This window comes from Cavia porcellus, unplaced genomic scaffold (genome assembly GCF_034190915.1).
Source record: "Cavia porcellus strain 051 isolate PalLab524CR breed Dunkin Hartley unplaced genomic scaffold, mCavPor4.1 scaffold_7, whole genome shotgun sequence".
NCBI classification, from domain to species: Eukaryota; Metazoa; Chordata; class Mammalia; order Rodentia; family Caviidae; genus Cavia; species Cavia porcellus.
In genome coordinates this window covers 4,452,692-4,471,122 of record NW_026947490.1, presented here as the reverse complement: position 1 = coordinate 4,471,122, position 18,431 = coordinate 4,452,692, and the positions used below count along the sequence as shown (strand labels likewise).

General features: G+C 39.2%; 1 protein-coding gene and 1 long non-coding RNA gene across 3 annotated transcripts in view; one reads left to right on the top strand and one right to left on the bottom strand.

Moving 5' to 3' along the window:
* LOC100721982 (liprin-alpha-1-like) overlaps positions 1 to 1,943 on the top strand; it is a 308,156-nt gene extending 306,213 nt beyond the window's left edge. For both annotated transcript variants that reach the window (XM_063252480.1, XM_063252479.1), the window contains exon 10: positions 490 to 1,943. The gene's annotated coding sequence lies outside the window, so the exon portion shown is untranslated. The remainder of the gene's footprint in view (positions 1 to 489) is intronic.
* A 1,845-nt stretch (positions 1,944 to 3,788) lies between these two features.
* LOC134476694 (uncharacterized) overlaps positions 3,789 to 18,431 on the bottom strand; it is a 74,148-nt gene continuing 59,505 nt past the window's right edge. The window contains exons 3-4 of the long non-coding RNA XR_010048507.1: positions 12,894 to 12,969; positions 3,789 to 4,462 (exon numbers count right to left, since the gene is read on the bottom strand). This is a non-coding gene — a long non-coding RNA (uncharacterized LOC134476694). The remainder of the gene's footprint in view (positions 4,463 to 12,893; positions 12,970 to 18,431) is intronic.

Genomic DNA, 18,431 nt, shown 5'->3' with positions numbered 1-18,431 from the left:
GGTCTTCCTAGATCATCTAGTCCTTGCTCAAACTTGCAATCTTTCTGCCTCAGCCTTCTGGCATACGGGATTGCAGACGTGCCACCATACATGGCAGACATTTTAAACATAAAGCTGCATTGCCACGCCTGGGTGCCAGTGACCCACTTGTGCCTCATGGTCTAGAGCTTTGACTGATGATGGCAGAGGTGTCATTGACCCGTGATCAGAACCCCAGCTGGAGCTCTGCCTACTGTGCTTGTGTTCAGTGCCTCAGCTGGAATCTGAGATCGGCTCCATAGTCTTTTAACTTTAACTTTTAAAACTGTCACAAAATGTAGGACCTCTCTAGTCCATGAGCAGGGTCCTCAGTGTTCTGCCTGCTGACGCTCCAGCAGGGAGGAGGCAGGAGGCCTGGGGAAGTGAGCCCCACCGTGTGTGTCTGAAGTCATGGTCCTTTTCGAGATGGTTTGTGTTAAGAGAGGCTTTCTGTTTGTTTTTATCTTCCAGTTTTCCCGCACTACTTCTACAGATGATATCAGCATTTTGAATCCAACAGAGACTACATTTTTGAATTCAGTCGAATCGCTATCTATTAATACTTGTTATATGGACTCCTAAGATATTTTATAACAGAGTTTTTAATTAGTGAAAAATTCATGAATACCATAGAGAAAATATTTTAGAATTTAATGTTTCTTATATTTTTGTAAACTTAGGACTTTTCATTTATATAGTTAGTCACTTTTTCAAGTATGTTTAGGCTATAAATGTCTCTGGAAGCAATTCATTTTCTTACACCTAATTTTAGTCTTTCAAATGAATGTACTGTAATGCTTGTATGTATAAACCCTATGAACAAATACAGGGTTTTTGTAAATTGTGCACATATTGTAATTATTGCTGTTTAAGTTTTTAATGATAAGCCATCAATGAAAAATTAGTTTACTACATTTTTTTTGTCTTTTTTGTTTTTATCAGTACCAGGGATTGAACTCACGACTGTCTGCTTGCAAGGCAGGTGCTTATGCCGCTGAGCTAAATCCCCAGCCCAGTTTACTACATTTATAAAATTGTTGTGACATTAGCAATGTGCATTATCCTTCACCTTGGTCTACATCAGTCATTTTAAAATCAGTAGACTTCATTCCAAGCAGTTGTCATATTTTGAGGTTGACTGACCTTAACTGTCCTTTTTTTAGCAAGAAATCAGAGTCTAATAAAGTCCAGACTGAACCGTTGCACCAGAGCACTATAGAACTTTCTTAGCACTGGTTCCCTTTTCCCCATCCTGTCTCTGGACTTGGGGAGCTTGTCTTCAGAGACTTGACCAGAAGCCATGAGCTTGGAGCTGCTCTCAGCAGGGCTGGAGTGGCCAGGGGTGGACCCCAGCCTGGCACCTTCCCTGCCTCTTTCCTGTGAGCATGTGGAAGGTGCCTCCAGCTATTCTTAGAGGACCAATCACTGAGCATTGTGCTCACATCTCACAGACATTGGTGCATGAGCAGATGAAAGCAGGAAACCCTGAAAATAAAGTTGTACAACTCTAACTAATGAAGGCCTTATTTTTCATATGTGAGTCACCTTTTTACATTGGTTTATAAACATGTTTCAACTAGTCATACATTTTTAGATTTTGATGACATAGCCATTTTGGACTGAACAAGTAGCAAATGTAACTTGCTTTTCACTGGCATATTAAAAAGCCAGCAAGGAAGGAGTCAGATCAGGGTGCATGTTATTTATTGTGCAACTGATACATAGGTAGAGGCAGCATGCCTTTTTAATTTAGTTTATGCATACAGTTCACTTGTACAATCCATATTACTGCCCTTTTTCTATTAATTTTTGTGGAACTTTCTGAGTAAGTAACAAAGTATACAGTCATATACACATATATACTTTTGAACTATTTTAATCACAGTATTATTTATTGCTTTCTTCCAATAAAGTTCTGAAACATTTTTCACTGCCAATGAAGAGTTCTTTGAATAGGCCATGATTTTGTTAAAAGTTAAGTGCAGCTGAATTGTGTGTGTGTGTGTGTGTGTGTGTGTGTGTGTGTGTGTGTTACTGGACATTGAACTCATAACCTCACGCTTGCCAGGCAGGCACTCATGACACTGAGCTAAATCCCTGGCCCAAACACAGCTGTTTTGCTTCCTGCTCCTGGCAGGTTCTCTGAAGGTAGTGTCGCTATGGAAATCACCAGACAGAAAGCTGGATGACATAAGTGTACCTGGGCATGAGGCAAGAGAAGACAGGGTCCTGCTGAAGATTGGGTCTGGTTAGACCAGGGCGGGGAGGCGCCCCCAGCACAGTTGGGGGTGGGACACTGACAAGCTCAGCTTTGCCTGCTGTGTCAGGCCCTTTGTTCGCGCCGTGTTACCCTCCTGTTTTCAAGTTTCACATGGCGCATCTCAGAGTAATCATGGGTTTGAGCTTTTGGTTCTTGGCCTTTTTCCCTGCAAACTGTGTGTTTTTGAATGGGGTTTGCAGAGCAGAGAGAAGAGGCCAGACTCTCCCACATTCCTTGGTGTGTCCCTGGGTGTTGGGTGGGTAGATGGTCCATATCCTAGTGCTATTGCTGCTGCTATTCTGGACACCCACATATCACTTATTGCATTTCAAATATCCCACATGCATTTATGTCTCATTTCCCGGCCTTAATTCCCTGGTGACAATGATTAGTCATTTTGCCTTCCAGTCATCTCTCATATTCCATGAGGGAATTTACCGCAAGGATCCCAAGAGCCATGGCTGCTGGGGCCCTTGTAGAAAATACATCATATTTGTAGAACCTGCATGTGTCCTTGAATAGATGCTTTGCGTTCTCTCTGGATAACTTACACTTAATACAGTGGCAATGCTGTGGGAATAGTAGTTTGCTCTTTAGGAGATACAAGAAAACACATTTGCATGTATTCAGTACAGACACAACTCCCCTCACCCTGGTGCTGGAGGTGGAGCCCAAGGCCTTCACACTAAGCTCTGTCCCCGGCCCTTTGTATTTTGAGGTGGTCTCAGTAAGTTGCTAAATTGTGTAGGCTGGACTTAAACCTCAGCCTCACAGTGCTGGAAGTGCAAGCACACATTACCAAACCAATTCAGATGCAGATTTTTAAAGAAATATTCTCAGTCTGCAGTTGGTTGACTCCTTGGATGTAGAACCCACGAGTACAAAGGACCCGTGGTGCTACTTGAGGACAGTTTTTCAGACCCGTGACACCTGACAGAGCAGGAACACACAGTGGGCAGAGGTAGCCGTAGGAAGCAAGCAGTTCCTCTGGGAAGTCCTGGAGAGTCCTCACCTCTACAGCTTGCAGGGGTAGCTCTCAGGGGTGCCTTGGGTCACCTCCACTCAGCCCCGCCTGGGCTGCTCCCAGATGGAGGGTCTGAAATCTGCTCACACTGTTTGGCAGTTTGTTCAATTCAGGCATCCTATCGTCCTCTAGGAAACCACATGTGAACTGTTCTCACGCCTCAAGGACCCCAGTGAAAATCATCCGGTGTTACATGAGAGCCTTACTTTTGCCCCGTGACCATTTGGCAACAGCTCCCTGTGATTTGATTATAAATACTTAGACATCTCACCCTTCCCTTTCAGAGGAGGCCAACAGGAAAGCACAGGCCTTTACTCTTAATGGGGGCAGTTGAGTTGATGACCTGAGACTGTCCTATAGTCCACATTCTCATCTTCAGGTAGACAGAAGTCTCTCATAAAGTGATATAACAGTACTGTAGCATTTCAAAAGCTATAGAGCTGAAGAGATGTTAATCACTAAGGCTTCAGCCCTTTCTGGAGTGTGTGTGTGTGTGTGTGTGTGTGTTTGTGTATGTGTGTGTGAGTGAGTGTTACAAGGTACACAAGTACAGTACTGCTGAGCTCTACTCCCAACTCCATTTTTCTAAAAGTAAAACATGAACATCATTTGCCTTCTCTTCCCGCCTCCTCCTCACTCATGGAGAACTGTTTGGAATCTTTATTGTGTTACTCACTCCTGTGTGTGTTCAGTGTTCTCTCCGAATTTGCCCACTAGTCCTGTCTTTGGCTTCTCTTTGTGATCTATGAAAATTTTAGCATGCAGCACACTTCCATCTCCTCCCAGCAGCAGTAAGTCAAAACGGAATCTGTATCCACTACTTTGGGTATTCAGGCTATAAATGTTTATTTCTAGATATTTGAGGGACTGCACCATACAGGCCCTTTACAGGCTATATTTCCACTGCTGAGGTCCTAACAGGTGAGATCATGTGATGTCCAGAGTGACAGCTCAGGACATAGATGAAACAAAATCACGTGTGCTGGTGACAGTTGAAGTCAGGTGAGATCTGTGAGGATTTGTCTTTTTTGTTGTTTTCTGGGACAGGGTTTCACTGCGTAGCCAGGCTGGGTCTCATTCCTCAGTCTTCCGAGTGCTGTGATTACAGCCGTGTGCCACCATGCCCACCTTTATTAGACTGCTTTTGAGTATGGAATTTTCTGTAATGAAATACAAATAGTATCTCAGGGAAACCCCTCTAGTATAAATTTAGTCTTTAGATTTCTGCAAGTACTGCTTCTTGCCTTCACTCTTAAAAGACTCCATCCTGTACCAGGAATGTTTACATCACAGCCCGGTGCGTACCCCCTACATTTCATAAATCCTATCATGATTGTATTCTTTAATGTGTTTCTGTCTGAAAGTTGGATGCTACATACCAGGAAAGACATTCTGCACTTGAGAAGCCACATGAAGACATCCGTCCTACTGTGGGCTGCAAATTCTTGGCCTCTCTGCTCAATGAAAGTGGAGTCAATTCTCTCCTGACTTGGATTGTTTTTTTCAAATCCATCTTATTTCAAGGAGAAAAAACCCTCAAAATTTCAAAAGACATTAATCAGGAGGCAACAGTGATACATACATGGTTCATTGTCATCCCCAAATCATTCACCCAGAGCCCAAGAAATCTGCAATCAGTTGTCCAAACATTACCAGCACAAATCTTTCTCTTCAGTGAACTCAGGAGAAATCAGTAGTAGAACTATTTTAACTACTTTTTGCATACATATACATATGTTGTTTTAGCTTTTCACACTGAACAATATGATGTTTACACACGTGTGTCTTATTTTGCTTATGAATATGATCTCAAGTTACATCCATTTGACTATAAAAGTCTCCAGTTTATCCTTCTTTCTGACTTTATACTCCATTGTATAAAAATACTACATCTTGTTTCCATTCCCCAGAGGATGGGCATTTTTGTTGTTTCCAAGATCTGTCTATTAAAAATTGTGCTGCTATAAACATGAGTACAGATATATCACTGTAGTATGATGTTCTTTTGGGAAGATGCCCAGAAGGGGAATAGCTGGGCCATATGGGACCTCAGATCCTAGTTTTTTGAAGAATCTCCACCCTGATTTTCAAAGTGGTTGCACCAGTCTGCATTTCCAACAGCAGTGGAGAAAAAGGATTCCTTTTTCCCACAACCCCTCCAGCATTTGTGTTTGCTTGAATTCTTGGCAATAGTCATTCTTTCTGGGGTGAGATGGAATCTCAGTGTTGTTTTAATTTGTATCTCTCAAATGAGCAGTGATGTTGAACATTTTTTTCACATATTTGTTTGCTGTTTGTATTTCTTCATCTGAGAAGTGTGTATTCATCTCAGATGCGCATTTTCGGATTGGGTCTTCAAATCTGGGAGGACTAATATTTTTTCTTTAGTTCTTTATATGTTCTTGATATTACTATCCTTTGAGGTACAACTGGCAAACATTTTCTCCCTTGTTGTGAGTTGCCTCTTCACTGTGTTGGTGGTTTGTCTTGGTTTGCAAAAGCTTTTCAATAGGGTGAGATCCCAGTTGTTTATTCTTTGTGATAGTTCCTGTGCAATCTGGGTTTTGTTCATAAAGTTTTTGCCTGCACAATGTCTTCAAGAGTTTTACCGACTCTCTCTTCTAGCAGATTTAATGTTTCTGTTTTAATATTCAGATCTTTGGTCCATTCTAGTTTTAGCTTAGAACCTGGTAAAAGATACGGTCCAGTTTTAATCTTTGGCAGGTATAGAGCCACTTTTTCCAGCACCATTTATTAAAGGGGCTATCTTTCTTCCAGTGTATGTGTTTGGCACCTTTGATAAGATAAGGTGGCGCAGTGTGTCTGGAGTTGTTTCTGGTTTTTCTAATATGTTCTACTGATTTTCAGGTGTGATTTTTGTGTGTGTGTCTGTGTGTGTTTGTTGTTGTTGTTTGCCAATACCGTACTTTTTGTCACAGTAGCATTATCTATAATTTCAAGTCAGGGATTGTGATGCCCCTGTCTTGTCTCCATGCTGAGGAGTGACTTTGCTATTCTATAGCTTTTCTAGTTCCAGATGAATTTTAGGATTGTTTTCTCTACTTCTGTGAGATATGCTCTTAGGATTTTGATTGGAATTGCATTGAATCTGAATAACAGTTTTGGAAGAGTGGCAATTTTCACTATATTGGTTCTTTCTACCCAAGAGCACAGGATATCTCTCCCTTTCGAATATCCTCTTCAATCTCTTTTTCAGAGTTCAGTAGTTTTCAATGTAGAGGTCTTTTACATCTTTTGTTAGATTAATTCCTAGGTATTTCTTTTTTTTTTTTTCTTGGACGTTATTGTGAAAGATATTGTTTCCCTGATTTCTCTCTCAGTGAGTACAGGAAGGCTATTGATTTTTGAGCGTTGACTTTGTAACCAGCTACACTACTGAATTTGTTTATTAAATCTAGTAGTCTTTTGGAGGAGTGTTTGGTGTCTTCTATGTCATCTGCAAATAACCACAATTTAACTTTTTGTTTTTCTATCTCTATTCTTTTTGTTTCTTTCTCTTTTCTAATTCTTTCAGCTGAAATTTCCAGGACTATATTGAATAAGAGTGGAGACAGTGGACATCCTGGGCTTTTTTAGAGAAAAAGCTTTCATTTTTTGTCCATTTAGTATGATGTGGGCTGTTGGTTTGTCATTGATGGTTTTTATCAGATTGAGATAAAGACCATGTATTCTGATTTGCTGTAGGGCTCTTATCCTGAATGGCTGCTGGACTTTGTCAAAAGCTTTTCTTGCATCTGTTGAGATGATCATGTGAGTTTTGTCCTTGGCTCTGTTAATGTGGTGTATTACACTTATGGATTTAAGTATGGTGACCCATTCCCATATCCCTGGGATGAATCCCACTTGATCATGGTGTACAGTCTTCTTGATGACTTGCTGCAGTCTGTTTGCCAGTATGTTATTGAGGATTTTTGCATCAATGTTCATTAGGGAGATGGGCCTAGAATTCTTTTAATTTGGGTATGAGGTAATGCTTGCTGCCAGGAATGAATTTGGGAATCTTGCTTTCCTTTCAATGTCATTAAAGAGTTTGAAGTAGTAGTAACATTAGGTTTTCTGTAAATTTCTTGTAGCATTCCATAGTGAATCTGTCAGGCCTAGGCTTTTCTTTGTTGACAAATTTTTAATTACCTCTTTGATGTTATTTATTTATATTGGGCTATTTAGGATTTTTATATCTTCTTGATTCAGCTTTGATAATTCATATGCATCTAGGAATCTCTCCATTTCTTCTGAATTTTCCATCTTATTAGAATACAAGTTTTCCAGGTAGGTATACATGTTTTTCTGCATTTCTTCAGTCTGTTGTGATTTCACGCTTTTCTTTCCTAATTGTATGGATTTTAGTCTTTTCTTAACTTATTTTGATAAGGTTGGCTAAGGTTTTGTCAGTTTTATTTAATCTTTCAAATAACCAGCTCTTTGATTCGTTGATTCCTTGTATTGTATTTTTTAGTCTCCAGTGTGTTAATTTCTGCTCTGATCTTTGTAGTTTCCTCCTACATACAAGCTTTTGGCTTGGCCTGCTCTTCTTTTTCTAGAAATTTGAGGTTTAGCATTGAATTGTTTCTATACGCTAGCTCTATTTTCCTGATATTTTTATTTATTGCTATAAATTTCCCTTTTAAGAATGCTTTTATTGTTTCCTACAAGCTCTGGTATGTTGTATTGTTGTTATCATTCAACTGTAGAAACGGTCTAATTTCTTCTCTAATTTCATCTGTGACCCATTGGTTGTCAGTAGGGTGCTCTTAATTTCCATGTGTTTATGAAGTTCTTGTGGTTTCCTTGGCATGGATTTCCAATTTCATTGCACTGTGGTCTGAGAGTATGCATAGGATAATTTCAAATCCCTTGTATTTATTTAAGTATATTCTATGAGCCAGTATGTGGAAAACATCCCATTGGTAGCTAAAAAGACTGTATATTCTGATGTGGTGGAGCAAAACACTATAGACATCTACTAAGTCCATTTGTTCAAAAGTTTGATATAGTACTAATATTTCATTACTGATTTTGTGTGTTTTTTTTTTTTTTGTCTAGTTGATCTGTGTTTTTGTCACAGTAGAGTACTGAGGTCTCCCAGTACCATTGTATTAGGGCCTATTTGATTTTTCATGTTTGTTAGTAATTGTTTTACATAGTTGGGTGAACTGTTATGTGTGCATATATATTTATGATTATCTCTTCCTCTTGGTTATTCCCTTTACAAGGGATATAGTGAGCTTTCTCTCTGTTAATCAGTCTTGGCTTGAAATTCACTTTATCTGCAAAGAGAATAGCTATCCCTGCTTTTTTCTAGGATCCTGTTGCATGGAGAATTGTTTTACTTCTGTAATGGAGTAACTAATGGTCCACTTGTAACACCTGATTGAACTGAGTGTCTAGTGCTGGATGTGGAAGGCCCATCTGAGTTGTTGCCAGCAGCATAAACGGAGAACTGGAAAGGAACAGCTGGCGCTGTTGATCTCAGAGAAGCTTGTTGGGCTGATTTTTCTGATACAAACTCTGCTGTTAGGATCAGAAGAGCTTGGGACCTGGCTATGGCTGAGGACAACTATAATTCTCTTTGGGGAAACTCTGGTACTCAGTTTGAGCATCATTTCCTGGCTCCAGTGCAGATCCCTCAGCCTGCTGGCACAGACTTTCTAGCTTCCACCCCTAACTTTGGGCCTTCTCAGTGCATATCCTTGATAGAATTTTATGAGACATTGTGGTGGGCTCTAGGCTTCCATTTGGACTTGTGGAGGATATTGCTATGGGCTCAGGGTCTTCAACTTGACTCATATAAACATTGCCTTGGGATCCAGACCCCCATCCTTGTGTCTCTAGTATGTGCACAAATCTCCTGCACGCTTGCATTTGACTCTTTGGGTGACTACTATAAAATAATCCTATAAATTATTTGTCCTGAATTAAACCCATTCCCTTGTAAACTGTGATTCCAATATTTCCTAAAATTTGGACTGGGTTTAGGGATTTGCTTAAGCAAAAGAATATAATATGCTGAGATCAGTGGCATGTGCCTGTTATCCCAACCTCTCTGGAGCCTGGACACTTAGCTTTACCGTGGGCAGCTTGGGCAATTTAGTATTCCCTGACTCAAAAAATAAAGGCCTGGAAATGCAGCTCAGTGGTAGAATACATGTATATGGCAGATGCAGTGCTTCAAAACTTCTGAAGCTACATCCTGAGACTGCAGCTTCCACCTGGGCTTTGTGAAATTCTTGCTGTGAAGGAATAGGCCACCAAGTAAGAAGCCCACTCTCCATAGCCTCTGTGCTGAAAGGAAGCCTGTACTAGTCACATGTAAACTGTGGAGAGGGAGTGGTGTCTGGTGGCCATCTGCAGCTGGAATAGCCATCCTCTAGGCTAGCTGTCATTCACATTGGTGAGGAACCTAAAAAACATGCCTGCCCCAGAGATATTATGGAGAAAGAAAACCACAGCACTTCTCCCACAGTCAGGACCAAAGCCCCAGCCATCCCCAACCAAGAGAGCTTCCCTGCATGGGAGACAAAGACTGCCCAAGCCCCTGACCCAAGAAGGCACGATCAAGTATAAATAGTGGTTGTTGGTCACCACTAGCTTAGATATGACTTGTTACACAGCAGCAGAGAAGTAGAACATTTCTAGGTATGGAATGTACTTACATTTTCTGCTCTACCATCCTCTGCTTTATGTGCTGTTCACACTCAGCAAATGGATCTCACAGTCCTCCAGTGAGCCTTGTCATGGTGCCATCCAAGACAGAATTTTGTTTTTTTTTTTTGGAATCAGGGATCAAAATCATGGCCTTACACTTTCCAGGCAAGTGCTTATGCTACTGAGTAAACCCCTGGAAAAAGAGGACTTTTTGTCTTGTAAGCTGACAATAAATTGCACATTGAGCAATCTTGCATCTTGCCTGATTTAGGAGCCCAGTTCTCAAACGATCTGTTTTTGACAGTGGGTTATTACCGAGATCTTCCTTTACCATTCATTAATATGTATCTGACTTTGCATGTCTGTATTTGTTTCATGAAGTTGGGCATGTTAGTATTCAGTGTGTTTATAATCGTCATCCCTTCCTATGGATTGTTCACTTCATCAATGTGTAGTGACTTTCTTTGTCTCTTCTGACTAGTTTTGGCTTGAAGTCCACTTTGTCTAAAGTTAATATCACTACAAAATTTACACATTTTGGGTTTTGTTGTAAAACAGAGAAAAAAGTGATCTAAAGGATACAACTGCAAGTGTGTTTAGGTGTGTTAAGATAAATGAACATATTACTGAATTTTTGTTGGATCACTGAACACAACTGTTTGCAGTCTCACTGTTTGAATGTCCACTTTGTATGCTTTAATCCTGTAACTTGAACAACCATTTCTAAGATGACAATATGTAATCTATTATCATTTCTTACCTTTTTTTGTAATTGTGTGTTACTTGTACCATTATACTGTTTTGTTTTGTTTTTCTTTTTTTTCCTTTTAAATAAAAAATAAAGTTAGGATCACTACTTCTCTTTTCCTGCATATAATATTATTTTCCATCTTTTGATCTTTAATCTGTGAATTTCTTTTTGAATTAAATGTGTTTCTTGATTCCTGCATATCATAGGATTTTGTTTTTGGATCAGTTCTGCCAGTCTGTGTCTTTTGGCTGGGGAAACCATTTCACACTGAGAGTTTTTACTGAAAACTATCAACTTATTCTTGTTGATATTCCTTTCCTTTTTTTTTTTTTCTTTTGCTTAACTGCTCATCACACTGGGTATATTCATTCTTTTTGACTTATTGACATTGTTGGCTTTATTGTTGTTTTCCAGAAATACCCTTAAAATTTTTGTTTCTTTTTAAATTTATTTTACTTTAAAGAGAAAAAAAGAAAAACAAACAAAATTTCAAAGCACAATAATTAGAGATTGTTATCTTCAAGTCAGTTGAAATTTTTTGGTAATGCTGGTTTGGTGGCCATGAATATCTTGTCTTCTTGTAATGGAAATACTTTATGTCTGCATCAGTTATGAAGGAGAGTTTTTCAGGATGCATAAGTCAGGTTTGGAAGTTATCTTTTAGAGCTCGAAACCCTTCAGTCCTCCTGGCCTTGAAGTTCTGTGTTGAGAAGTCTGGTGTAATTTTAATGCGTTTACCTTTCCATGTGATTTGTTGCTTTTCTGTAATAGCACTTAAGAGTTTGTCTCCTGTGATAGGTTTCTGGTACTAAAAGTATAATAAGCTCTCTTTTGGTCATGCCTCACTTATTGGTTTGCTTGTTTCTTTTCCTGTATTTGGGGAGTTTTCTGCCATTATTTCTGTGAATATTTTTTATGCTATTTGTGTTATCCTCTGATTTATCACTTTTTCCAATTACTCATAGGCTATTTTGTGTCATCCAGTGGTTGAGTCCATTTTTCACGTTGTCTTGTTGGTTTGTGTAGTTGGTTTCTGAAAGCATCAATGCCTTCGAATTCTGAAATTCTGTTCTCACACTGGTCATTTCTGCGGTCCAAACTTTCAATATAATTTTTAATCACCTAGATTTCTGATTTTAACCTTTTTATGGATTCCAATTTTTTTTCTTCTAAACTTGTCATTATGGTTTGTATAGTTTTGTTTAGCTCAGCTAGTTTGTTATTTGTGTCTTCTGGAAGCTTCTGGATCACTTTGGTTATTACTTCCATTATCTGCTTTGTTATGTCTTCTGTGGTTCCTCTGTGTACCTCTCTGATCTGTTTTCCAACCTCCTTTGAAGTAATTCCCATGTGTGGCTTATCCTGTTCTCTATACCCTGGATTGGTGTCATGGAGCTGAGAGATTCGGGAGGCATTCTATTGCCTTTTATTCCCCCGTTTCTCTTGGGCTTTTTGTTTTATTTTGTGCTAAATTTATGGATGATTTTAGTGTAAAGACTTTGTTGCTAGTGTAGAAATCTTTTTAGATGGTCACTTGTAGTGACATATTTTGGGCTAACTACAGTGGTATGTCAGTTGACAAATTTAATCTGTTCCCTGAGTCTGGGGAAAACAGCCACAGTTGCATCTGTCTAAAATAGATCGACGCAGTCATGTTGGTCACCAGATGAAGAATTTGTAAACAAACAGAATTTTGCCAAATGCTTCTGTTTGGAAACCAAATTATTGACAAGCAAAAGCATTTGTGAACTGAGCTACCACTGAGACTCAGGCAGAGAGGTTTTTATGGGGTTTCAAATGGGAAGTAGAGAGGTAGAGCACATGACTGTCTTTGATTGGTTTTTTTAATATGTTTCATAAGATCAGCTGTGCATCACAGTGACCAGCTGTTTCTAAGAAACAGAAGTAGCAGGAACTGATATCTGGGGAACTAACAGAAAGTCAAGTACACTGGCTGTGGGAGTGTGGGGCTGTTTGTGCAGTGTAGATCTCTTTGCAATACCTCAGAGCATTGAAACTGTGAAGAATCTGATGCCTCACATGTAGCATTATTTCCTCAGAATATGATGTTCAAGGTCATTTGCTTAGTTCATCAAGCTTGATTCCCAGTGTTCTTCCCATCCTCTTGCCTATCCCCATCCTCAGGCAATTACAGCACACAAGCCTTTCTGTACCTTGCAGCAACTCTCCTCTCTTGTACCTGACATCAGGAGCTTATTATTCTCTTCTCAACTGACCCGGTGACCATACCTAGTAATAAAAATAATCTTTATCAGAAAATGAAATAGTTTCACAAATACTAATGAGTTCCTTAAACACAACAGGGCTCCACTGACACTTTTTCTGGGACATACTCTTAAATAGAAAATATTCTCGTAGAACAAACTAAAGTATATGTAACTCAACTGAAACTATCCCATGCATATTATCAGATTACATAACAATGAAATTGGAAATCAATGGCAAGGGAAACCAAAGAACTAGACCACAGATATAGCTCAGAGGCATAAGTGCCTGTCTGGCAAGTGCAAAGTATGGAGTGCAATTCCAGATACATAAAAAGAAAGAAAGGGGGGAGAGAGAGAGAGAGAGAGAGAGAGAGAGAGAGAGAGAGAGAGAGAGACAGAAAGAGAGACAGAGACAGAGAGACAGAAGGGATAAACCACAAGAAATCCATAAACACATGGAAATTAAATAACACTATCCTAAAAAAACAAATGTGTCACAGATGAAATTAACAAAGAAATTGGATAATTTATACACTTACAAGATAATAGTAGTAAAACCATACTTGAAATTACAGGACACGTTGAAAGTAGTCCTAAAAGGGAAAGGTTTAGCAGTGAATATACATGTCGGGAAAACAGAACAAGCTCAAATAAATAACTTACTGTTGAACTGCAATCTTACAGATAGAGAAGAGCAGGTTAATGATGAAGATCATATGAAGGAGGAAATTACAAATCATAACAGAAATTAAAGAAATGGAAACTAAGAAATCAAAGCAAAAATCCATGAATGCAATAGTTGCTTCTCTGAAAGATTACATAGGATGGAAAAAACTCCTTATGAAAAAGAGGAAGGAAAAGACTCAAATCCATGCAGTTAGGAATCAAAATGGTGAAATGACAACAGATCTCACAGAAATCCTAAAAGTTCTCTGTTCCTGCCTCAACAATTGGCATGCTAGTAAGAGACAAATGGAGTAGAAATAGAAAGATTTTTTGATACATAAGAATTAACCTAGTAGGATCAAGAGAACACACATATTCTAAATAAACCAGTTTCAGTGCCAGTATGTATTAAACGCTGTAATGTTCTTTGTGGGTAGATATTACCATAAACTGTCCTCTCTTTACAGTTCAGTGTTTGTTATATCTATTGGCAGAAGTTTCTAGTCCAACTGACCTACACCATTCAGAAGAAAAACACAGGAACAAAGAAACACTAGCCAATAAGATGCCTCAAAATTTTACACCTCCCCAATAGCTATCTGGCAGTTAATAAAAATAAAATTCAGAATGAAACCAAAAATGAATAGAAGAGAATAAAATGATCAGAAAACACAATGCCATATCACACTGTCAACATTATTTTTTCACATAGATTAAATGTTTGATTCTTACATTTCTGCAAAAATAAAAAGACTCTAAATAGTCTAATCAACTTTGATAAGGGAAAAACTAGAGCTCCAACCCTGCCCAACACAAATGGTTCTAAATATATAACCTAAGCATCACAGAGGTCAATGAAAGGCTGGAGAAACACAGTAAGGTCTAAAATTCTTATCCCTCCCAAATTACTGCACAAAACTTTCAAATATAGGCACTGAAATGGATGTCCAGATAATGAGGCATTTAAAACTCCAAGTAGCTACAACCAGAAAAGAAACTCTCCACATCGCATTGTGGAAAAATCCAACAAATCACAACAAAGAAAAAACACTAAAATCCATTAGAGAGAAATATGAAATAACTTCTAAAGATAAACCTCTAAGAATAACTGCAGATTTCTTAACACAGATTTTCAGGCCAGGAGAGATTGAAGGAGTATATTAAATTAGAATAAATCAATGCACATAATAATTACCTACTAAAGCATATTTCCAAATTTATGAAGAAATAAAGAATTTCCATGGCTAAGAGTCATTTAAGAAATTCATGATGAGCAAACCAGCTACAGAAACATTGAGAAGTTAATCAAAAGAAAGAAACCAGTAAAAGAAAATAATACAATGGTGGGAATGAGACAGTATGTTTCAGTAATAACTCACAATTTAAATATCTTTACCAATGATTCTTTAAGGATCATGGACCACAAAGTCAGAGATTCTAGAGATTCAAAAATAGAGCCACGTGTAGTGACTCCCATATGAAAACAGCACTGAGGAGGCTGAAGCAGGCAGATCACTGAAAATATCATGGCAGCCTGAGCAACAGAGTGAGTTCAAGGCCGTCCTGAACTGCATAGCAACACCCTATATCAAAACAGACCCAAAAAATTGATAACTCAACTATGAATGAAAATGGTACAAACTACACACTTGACAAGCTCTATCTAGAGTGTGGACTTGTTAGCTGTAAAAAACACTCTGAAGAAAACAATTATAAAAAAACCATGAAAACAACTAAATTTTCATTTTGAGTGATCAAATCGTTGGACACAAGTGACAGTTAATATAATGTGTACCCTCAGGAAACTCCAGAAGACATCTGTACCTTACCTTTTAATTTTGTAAATTAGTTTTCTTTGAAAGACACTAAGTCATTATAAATGTATCATCATTGTAAAACTGAGCACTTGAGAGTGAACATTTAATTGAATGTAAATGGCATTTGTCAGGGGTTTTGTTTTTATTAGAATGGATTTGAAAGTTTTCTTTTGATCCAACTAAGTGGATGAAAAGAAAAGCACTGTTGAAATGAATCACCTTGTGATTTGGAGTATCTGAGGATACTCATCTTATTGCACTGTGAGGTTAATTTTCTGCCAAATGAGTGACCATGGTAATAGATGTAGCTTTACAGCTTGTTTTCCTTGTGTGGTGGCCCTGGGCATGCAATCTAGAGCCTCTTGTAAGCTAGGGGAAGCCCGCTCACAGTGACCTACAACCCCAATGCATTTGAATCTTTTTTAAAAAATGATCTTGCTAATTTTTCCAACTTGACCACAGTTCAAATTGGAATTATAGCCATGGGCCAGTCTACCCATTTGGCTTTAGATCTTTATATAGATAATAAAATTTCATTTTATACTCAGGGTGTGAAAGGGAAGAGATTTAACTCAGCATACATCATTTGGAGGATTATTGTCTAATATTCACCCAAAGAGTTCAATGCAAAACTGTGGGGGAGTTTCATGCACATACTAGACATGCAAAGAACCCAGGTAAGGACTATATCCCATGGCACTGTGCTTCATGACACTACTCCAGCTAACCACTTAGAGCCCATGACCACACATATGCTCAGCTTATACTCACGCAATACCACACATAAGTTCAGCTTAGAGGACACGACAATATCTTATGCAAGTCTGTATCAAGAATCTGCACTCAGTGGCCCACATGTCAATGATGGAAACCAGAAAGGCCTTCCCAGCACAGTGAAGGATCAGTGTCATCAGGGAGAGACCTCTGCTTTGAAACCAGGAAGCCAAGTTGAGGGGAAGGAACAAGTTCCCTTGAAAAGAACCTCAGCCGTCCTCAGTGACAGGACAGGAGCTGCTCTGACAATGAGGACAGGTAAGTTCATATCACGAAATGCAGCGATAATAGCTTCTCAAGGAGAATGAACAGCACCATCTTCCTCTCCAGTTCTCCTTTCAGGCGGTTGGCAACAATCCTCAGATGTTCTTTCCATACCCAGAGCCAAGCTGACTCAATTCAGCTGGGAGTATCAAGTTGCCCATTCATGAATTCAGCACAGGGCTGCTCTCTCACAATGTGGGAGGTTGAGGCTCTACTTTATGGCAATTCACTATCATTGACACAGTTTCACTGACTGGAATTGCTCTTCAAACAAGGAACAGACTACATGAATCTAGAAAAGGTAAACACCTACAGGTGACACAAAGTACATAGGCTGATTGTGAGAAGTAGAAAAATGATTTAAATGCCATACATGTGGGTTCTTTATGACCACTGGGGTGATGTTTTATAGGCATTACAGAGGATATCTGCCATACAATCACTGCACACTGACCTGACTCCACGTTTTCCTGAAAATCAGACCTAAAATGAAGAAAACAGTTGACAGTCCCAATCTGACTATTGCTGCTTTATTTGCCATTACAGAGTACCAATCAAGCAGGAGAGCAGTGAGGCATCATCTTCATAACAGTGGCCATCCCCAAGGTAATGATCAGCAAGGGCTGATTCCCATTAGCTCTTTCCAGTCTTTCAAACACACAGTTTCAGACATACACTCTCTGTCACTAAACTGAATACTCTACTTTGGTACTAAGTTCATTAGCTCAGGATGAATAATTAATCACCTCTCTGCACGTGAAAGCATCCAACTGGTATGAATCCACCACTGCTACTGCAGAAGTAAGACTCTGAACCAAACATTGATATCTCTAAGGGAAAGTTACTGTGAAATTTTCTAGAAAGTTGCACTACTTTCTAGTTAAAAAGGAGATGAAAATAGAATCAGGAAATAAAAGCACATTAAATTTAACAACTATCTACCTGTAAATCCCCAGCACAGTATCTTCAGAGAAAATGCTCCTTCAATGGAAAAGACCCAACAGCACTGTGCATACCACATGCAAAATGTCAATGTACACACATTGACTTAAATGTAAAGATATCACCAGGGCCTCGTATCACCAAAAGGCATCCTAGTTGAGCTGTTTCTAAGTAGCACACTGGATTAGAATAGAGGGTGTGTGTGGCTGTAATCCCAGAACTCTAGGCAGCTAAGTCAAGAGCTCAAGGGAGAGTCCAACCTGAAAAATCTTGTGACTTCGAGAAATATTCAGTTTGTATCAGAAAAAAACAGTCTGTGGATACATCTATAAGGTACAAACAAGGTACAAACTCCAGGAATGCAAAAGTAAGAAAGTAATAGACAGATGATGTATAGATCAAATTATTCCCATATACTTAGATAAAATACAACAAAATGAGTAAGTAGCTAGATTATTCAGTATGAAGAGAAAGATGGGCCATGGAGGAGGGGAGATTGGTGAGCCTGCTAGGGGCACGGAACCCTAAAATGCCACCTCACTTCCTTGGCAACCTGACCAAACAGAACTGGGATCTGATGTTACCAAGCATCACAATGTAGTCACAGCACCCTCTTGAGCCCACTTGCTCAGAGATGCTCAACAGTGAGCAGAATGGGCTGTTTCTCCACAAAATGAAGCTGCAGGTTTAGAACCCCAGGCAAGGAAAGTTTATGTTAAAGCCTGAGGAGACTGTTTACTTCATCCAGATGGCACAGTGCACCTTGTGGGATCAACTCAACCCTCCAGGACTCCCTAAGGAAGGTGTCTCCAGGATGACCTCAACTGATGAAGAAATCCAACATACCCATGTGAATTCTCCCCAAGCCCAATTTCCTACAACATCACAAAGCTAAAGATCACAGAGGAAGTTTCACTGGGCCAGGAGACTCCCAGTAGCTATGGACAGGTCTCTCGACAGGCATCCACAAAACCTTAGAAGCCAAAGAAGTCCAGGCTGGGAACAGAAAACCACAGCCACC